A 6000-nucleotide genomic window follows, 5' to 3' on the forward strand; every position below is an offset into this window, starting at 1 on the left:
ACCTACCTTTGTCTCTTTGCTAGTTACTGGAAAGATATTAGTATCCTCCACTGTGATATTCACATAACTAAATGCTTCTTCTCATTTTCCAAAGGACCAACATTTACTTTAGCCATTCTTTTCTCGTAAAATATATTTATGTAAGCTTTTGCTCTCTGTCTTTACAGTCTGTGCTAGTTTATTTTTCTCATGTTCTATATTACTTTTCTTTATAGTTCTTGTGGCTTTCGGTTGAAATTTAACATTTTCCCAGTTCTAGTTTCATGCTGTTTTTGGCCACTTTGTACGCCTTCTCTTTCAATATGATGTTCCAGAACAGCAACCCAATTCTCCAAGCATTTCACATACTCTTTCTTCTTGCGACGGCACTCTCGACCTGCTTCCCTGTTTTTCATGAGGCGGATTTCACGTTTACAAGTGGTTTCTTCAGCATTCTGGGGCTGGCTTTGCAGGACTGGTGATGATGCCATAACCATTCCCTGGCCAACAGTGAAGTTAGGAGTTGTACGGATCTGATAGGTTTGGACATCTCCAGCAGCACCTTGTACAAGTGCTGTCCATCAGGGCTCTGGACATACTGTATAATGGTTACTCCAACCTTGGCTGTAGCTGCGTTGGTCATTGTTCGTGTCTGGAGCCCTTGCACTCCATCTGTACCATTGTTGGCCAGCTGAATTGGTCCCCGCTGTGTGACAGCAAGGTATTGTCCGCTGCTCGTCTGATAGATGGGTGTCTGCATCGTCATTGTAGTAACGGTTGAGACAGACTCTTCTTCTGATTTCTCCTCATTGATTTCTTGGCACACCGGGGGGATTAGAAGAAAGTTCATTCAGAATTTTCCTGTATGAAGGCCGTCTCTGTAGAATTTCTCTACGGTTGAGAGTCAGTCATGCTATTCACAGATTCCTGGGAGTCCTCACTTTCAGGTATAGTAGAGAGCTGAACAGTCTGAACTTGAGGGGACTGCCTGATTGAGGACTGAGTTGCTTGGATAACTCCTTGGACTTGAATTGTCTGCCCATTCGGCAATTGCACGAAAGTTACTGCTGGACTTGTTGTTGATTGGATCCCAGGCATGGTTACCTGCATGGTCACATTATATATTAATGATCTGGATGAAGGGACTGGGGGCATTCTATCGAAGTTTGCTGATGATACGAAGTTAGGTGGCCAGGCAGGTAGTACTGAGGAAGTGGGGAGGCTGCAGAAGGATCTAGACAGTTTGGGAGAGTGGTCCAGGAAATAGCTGATGAAATTCAATCATCAATGAGCAAATGCGAGGTCTTGCACTTTGGAAAACAGAATACAAGCATGGGCTACTTTCTAAAAGGTGAAAAACTCCATAAAGCCAAAGTACAAAGGGGTCTGGGAGTGCTAGTCGAGGATTCTCTAAAGGTAAACATGCAGGTTGAATCCGTGATTAAGAAAGCGAATGCGATTTGTCATTTATCTCAAGAGGGTTAGAATATAAAAGCAGTGATTTGCTACTGAGACTTTAAAAAGCTCGGGTTAGGCCCCATTTGGAGTACTGTGTCCAGGTTTGGTCCCCACACCTCAGGAAGGACATACTGGCACTGCAGCGTGTCCAGCAGGGATTCACACGGATGATCCCTGGAATGGTAGGTCTAAGATACGAGGAACGGCTGAGGATCCTGGGATTGTATTCATTGCAGTTTAGAAGGTTAAAGGGAGATCTAATAGAAACGTACAAGATAATACATGGCTTGGAAAGGGTGGATGCAAGGAAATTGTTTCCGTTAGGCGAGGAGACTAGGACCAGTGGGCACAGCCTTAGAATTCAGAACAGAAATGCGGAGATATTTCTTCAGCCAGAGAGTGGTGGGTCCGTGGAATTCATTGCCACGTAGTGCAGTGGAGGCTGCGACGCTAAATGTCTTCAAGGCAGAGATTGATAAATTCTTGATATCACAAGGAATTAAGGGCTACAGGGAGAATGCGGGTAAGTGAAGTTAAAATGCCCATCAGCCATGATTAAATGGCAGAGTGGACTCGATGGGCCAAATGGCCTTACTTCCACTCCTATGTCTTATGGTCTTATGGACTAATTTGATCACTTTCCTCAGATACCCATTGCCGAATATGCCTTTTTATACAGTCCTTCCTTTTCACTGGAATATACCTTTGCTGAGCACTTTGTAAAATGTGTTTGAAAATCTTCCACTGCTCATCAACTTCCCACCATAAAATTTTTGTTTACAGTCTACTTTATCCAGATTCTCTCTCATTCTATTGTAGTTCCCAGTGTTCAAGTACAGGACCCAGCTATTAGATTTTATCTGCACACTCTCCATATGTATTCTAATTCAACCATACAGTGATCGCTTCTTCCCAGGGGATGCCTAACTCTGAAGTCATTAATTATTCCCTGCCTCATTGCACAGGGCCAGATCTTGGATAGCTTACTCCCTTGTCACTTCCATTTCATACTGTTCAAGAAAACTATCATGGATACACTTAATGAACTCCTCAAAGCTACTTTGACTGAGCTGGTTTGACCGATCTACATGGAGATTAAAATCACCCACGATATTAGCTGTACCATTTTTACAGGCATTAATTATTTATTTGTTTATTACCCATGCCAATGTGATGTAATTATTTGGTGGCCTATACACTACACCTATCAGTGACTTTCTTGCTAGAATTTTGACTGTATCATTCCTGTTTCTCCTAATGTACAGCAATAACAACAACTACTTGCATTGTATGGAATCTTTTACAATGGCAAATCTCCTAAGGTGCTTCATGGATGGTCAAAACATTGATTAAAGAGAATGATTTTAAAATAAATCTTAAAAGGAGGACAGAGAAGGTTAGGGAGGCTATTCCACAGACCTCTGCCCTTGACAGCTCCAACTGTGCAGTAATGCAGGTGGGGTGGATTGAAAAGCGAACGTGCAAAGGGGAAATGGAAGACAGCAAGCAATACATAAAGTCTTAACGAGAGAGGAGGTTCAAGACTGAGTCTGTCTGTCATCGAGAGTATGGCTTCCTCATGGAGTTGGAAGCACTGCAACAGGTCCATGCATGTCATGACTATAGCGCTAAAAGAGATTTCTGCTGTCTTAAACAGAGTGACGGATCTTGTATTGTGGGCTGACCAAATGACAGTGATCTCTAACAAACATGCACGAGGTAGAGTCAGGCAATAATGAGATGCTGCAACAGGAGGGGAACGGGTAGCTTCATACAAAACCCTACTCCTTCTCATCTATTTTCAACTCCAAAACCGAGGGAGTTCCAGAAAAGCACATTTATATCCCACTACAACACTTTATCCCACCATCGTGTTATATGTGCACATAGAGGAGTGGAACAGACTGTATTTGGACCCTGAAACACTTGGTAAAGACTAAAATCATCTGAGTCTCGAGAGCCCCACCACATTGTATGCGTTTTCTATTGATTTTACTCGGTTCCTGACTTCCCTTGTTTTCCCTCATGAACCTGTTCAAAGTTGTTTTTACACACACCTGCACCATCTGTGAATTAAACGCCGGTCTCTCGGTCCAAGATTCGGGATATTTTCACTGCATCACAAGGCATCGATTCCAACTTCCCTTGTTCCTTAATGTTTATGTTGCTTCGCTGCTAAGTCGCGCCTCAATCAACCCTGCAATTGGGAGGAAGCGGCGGAACTGGAGGACAGAGCAGCATCCGGTCCTCCAACCAGAGTGAGTGAGGAGCGGGGCCAATGCATTCTCGGGAGTGAACGCTTCAGGATTGGTCAGAAAGTAAACTGTTTTGCAGGATTGATCATTCTCACGACATAGTGGAGCATTAAACCCCTCTCATAAAACATTGTGAGGTTTTAAAGAAATCGTTAAGATGTAAATCTGACAACATAGTTAAGATGTAAACCTGACAATGTACATATTTCCAATCGATTTACACAACTCTATTTACACAACTTATTTTCAAACTCTCAGAATGATTGGTAATTTACATACCTGGCAGGTATGGTTAAGTTGGACCGAAAAATCTATTTGCATATTAACCATCTCAATGACTGTAACTCAACAGAGCAATTGTTAATGTCTAATATTACTCCCGTGATTCTGTGCAGGTATGAATATTCTCTATAAACTCACTGATAACCTCCGACGCACGCACAGTTTGGTTTCCATGAAGTGCATGCGCCGTGTCACATTAACCAGGACACGGCAACACATGGAGCAGCTTTCTCCGGGTGCGGCTACGATCGGCTTCAGAGAGCGGCGTGTGGGATAGTCACTGGGAGAAAGGACCGGAGAGAATTCACAAGACGCGGATAGGTGAAAAAACCCGAAAAAGACCCTCCAGGCCCGGATACGGAGGTGGTGGTCACTGTCGGGAAAGCGGCCCAGCGTCACGGCCGCAATTTGTTTGGCGGAAGAGGGAGCGCGGGCCTCAGAGCCGCCATCTTGAGAAGGTCAATGAGCATTAGGGCGGGGCTACCGAGGTCTGGGATAATCGGAGGAAACACCCACCTGAGATTACTTCACTAAAGACATGAATGCACCCGGTGGATTTTTCTTAACATCAGCAATTATTTAATGCTCACTTACATATTTTTAATTGCATCTTTTTTGAAACATTTAATTCACATTCAATCATTTGCAATAGTGGGATTTGAACCTGTGTCCAGAGCACATTTGCTGAGTTTCTAGATAAATTGTCTCACAATAATGCCCCTAGGCTATCACTTCGTATGCTCACAGGTTGCGCATCCCTGTGCAACATGAATCAAAACCCTTTCTTCCTGCACAATTGTTTGATCTTGCACTCTGGTATCTCTACCATCGAGCCTTACCCATCCTGCTTGGGACACAATCCCTCCATGGTATAACTCACCTCAGGCCTTACCAATCCTGCTGTGGGACACAGACCCTCCCCAGTACAGAGTCCTCTCGGGCCTTACCCATCCTGCTGTGCGACATAACCCCTCCCCGGTATAGACTCCCCTTGGGACTTACCCATCTTGCTGAGGGACACAACTCCTCCCCGGTACAGGAGGCCTTCGGGCCTTACCTATCCTGTCATGGGACACAACCCCGCCCCGGTAAAGTCTCCCCTTGGGTCTTACCCATCCTGCTGTGGGACGCAGCTACTCCCCAGTACAGAATCCCCTCGGGCCTTAACCATCCTGCTGTGGGACACAACCCCTCCGCGGTACAGACGCCTTTTGGGTCTTACCCATCCTGCTGTGGGACACAGCCACTCCCCGATACAGACTCCCCTCGAGCCTTACCCATCCTGCTGTGGGACACAACCCCTCCCTGGTGCAATCTCCCCAGGGGCCTTACCTATCCTGCTGTGGGACACAACCCCTCCCCAGTACAGACTCCCCTCGGGCCTTACCCATCCTGCTGTGGGACACAACCCGTCCCCAGTACAGAATCCCCTCGGGCCTTACTCATCCTGCTGTGGGACACACTCTCCCCTGTACAGATTCCCGTCCGGCCTCACCCACCCTAACGTGGGACACAATGCCTTCCCTATACAGATATCCCTTGGACATTTCCCATCCCGGGTCCAGACTTGTCCAAGGCCTTGCCCATCCAGCTGTGGGACACGACCATTTCCCGGTACAGACATCCCTCGGGCCTTCCCCTTCCTGCTGTGGGACACAACCCCTGCCCGGTACAGACTCCCCTCGGGCCTTACCCATCCTGCTGTGGGACACAACCCCTGCCCGGTACAGACTCCCCTCAGGCCTTACGCTGTGGGACACAACCCCTGCCCAGTACAGACTCCGATCGGGCCTTACCCATCCTGCTGTGGGGCAGGTTGACAATCGTATTGAATAGTATCCCTCCAGTGTGGAAACAGGCCCTTGGTCCAGCAAGTCCACACTGACCCACGATACATACACTGCTCAAAATAGCTTCAAAATACATAGAAACAGTGATCACTGAATTGGTTAAAAACTCCGTAGTTACATTGGGCACTTTAAAAGTTTCGCTGTATTGGTGATATGTTCCTTTTCTTCAAATAGGT

At 46.2% G+C, this 6000-nt stretch overlaps 1 pseudogene; it reads right to left on the bottom strand.

Annotated features, from left to right (window-relative positions):
• Window positions 1-209: 209 nt before the first annotated feature.
• On the bottom strand, window positions 210-1077 carry LOC148136329 (cyclic AMP-responsive element-binding protein 1 pseudogene; annotated as a pseudogene).
• Between the last annotated feature and the right edge of the window lie 4923 nt (window positions 1078-6000).

This window comes from Chiloscyllium plagiosum, unplaced genomic scaffold (assembly GCF_037043375.1).
Source record: "Chiloscyllium plagiosum isolate Xiang-an unplaced genomic scaffold, Cpla_swu_hap1 HiC_scaffold_46, whole genome shotgun sequence".
In the NCBI taxonomy this organism is placed as follows: domain Eukaryota; kingdom Metazoa; phylum Chordata; class Chondrichthyes; order Orectolobiformes; family Hemiscylliidae; genus Chiloscyllium; species Chiloscyllium plagiosum.